The sequence below is a fragment of the Austrofundulus limnaeus genome, unplaced genomic scaffold (genome assembly GCF_001266775.1).
Source record: "Austrofundulus limnaeus strain Quisiro unplaced genomic scaffold, Austrofundulus_limnaeus-1.0 Scaffold2272, whole genome shotgun sequence".
Classification (NCBI taxonomy): domain Eukaryota; kingdom Metazoa; phylum Chordata; class Actinopteri; order Cyprinodontiformes; family Rivulidae; genus Austrofundulus; species Austrofundulus limnaeus.
Window position 1 is genome coordinate 5,858 of NW_013954674.1, and position 1,410 is coordinate 7,267.

Genomic DNA, 1,410 nt, shown 5'->3' on the forward strand with positions numbered 1-1,410 from the left:
CATTTAAACAACAAAAAACAAACATTAAAATAAAAAAGCACAGTATCATTAAATGAACGGGAGCAGAGAGAAGAAAAAATCTTATATCTGCCCCCAGTTAAAGCAATATCCATAAAAATAACAAAATACTGTAAACATCAACAAAGAAATAAAAAAACAACTATTTCATCCAATCAGCTGAGAGAAATATTTCAGACAGTTAATTCAAACAATTAATTGATAAGGCATTAATTCATTATATTTTGATGAAATCTGATTTTTGCACACAATTAAAACACTATATTTGTATATTTGTCCACTTTTGGACTGAATCCTGGTTTCAGTGTGGCGGGTCACCAAGTCCTGACTGCTGACTCAGCACATTCAGACAGATGTGGGACTGATGTTCATGGTTGAAGCTGTAAAAATGAACACAGAAACCATGACTTCTACAAACATGAGAATGACAGCAGTGTGATGTTTGGCCTTCAGTCTGGGACGTATGAACCACGTGGACACCCRGACACCACTGAGCTTCACTGACAACAGGAAGGAAAGGGTTTTTATTGGGTMTGAATGAACCACAGCTGAGGATGGGGGGACATGTTGGATCAGAGTGGTCACTAGAGGTCAGACTCTGCTCTGCAGCCATGTTGGAGCTGTGCAGCATCCTGACAGGACTAACAGGATTTCAAGGCTCGCAGCTCGGCCATGAGAGCAATTAATTGTTTTTTYATTTATTTGAACCTTTTATTTCTCAGGGTAAAACTTGCAGCTCAYGGCAGGTTGAGGTTTCTGCTCCTTCCTGATCAACTTCCTTTTATCTGAGCTGAAAATAGTACTTTTCTTTAAGACAAGAAAACATGATTACATCACAAATCAGACAAACCCAACATTTATAGAGCTGAATCTACTGAAGCTTAATGATTTCACTGAGTAAATTATCTTAAAGTTCATGTACAAAGCACATAAAATATGTTACCTAATAACAGGAAAATAGGAAAAAGGAAAATAAATATAATTTAAAAGGTGTTGAGACTGATGAAAAACAGATTCAGAGCTGTGTTAAAGTCAAGCTGTGTCTCAGTTAAAGCTGTTAGTTTGTGGTACAGTGTTGATAATGAGATAAAACTGTAAAAATATTTTTAAATTATTATGATGAAGCATTGTAATACTGTCTAAAGTAATGTTTTGTTGTAATTTTGTTATTTTCTCTGTATGCTGACGGTGAACCTTTGTGTTGATTTTATTTTGTGAGTAGGGGCAGATATTATAAGTTTATACTTCTTTCTGCTCCTTTTCATTCATGACTTTATCAGTGTGCATTGCCAATGCACACTATTGTGATTCGTTTCCCATCCAAGTCATCTCCACTTTGCCATGCTTCTCCTCCTGCATACTTTGTCCTAGAGCTGCCATTGTAATTTAAAT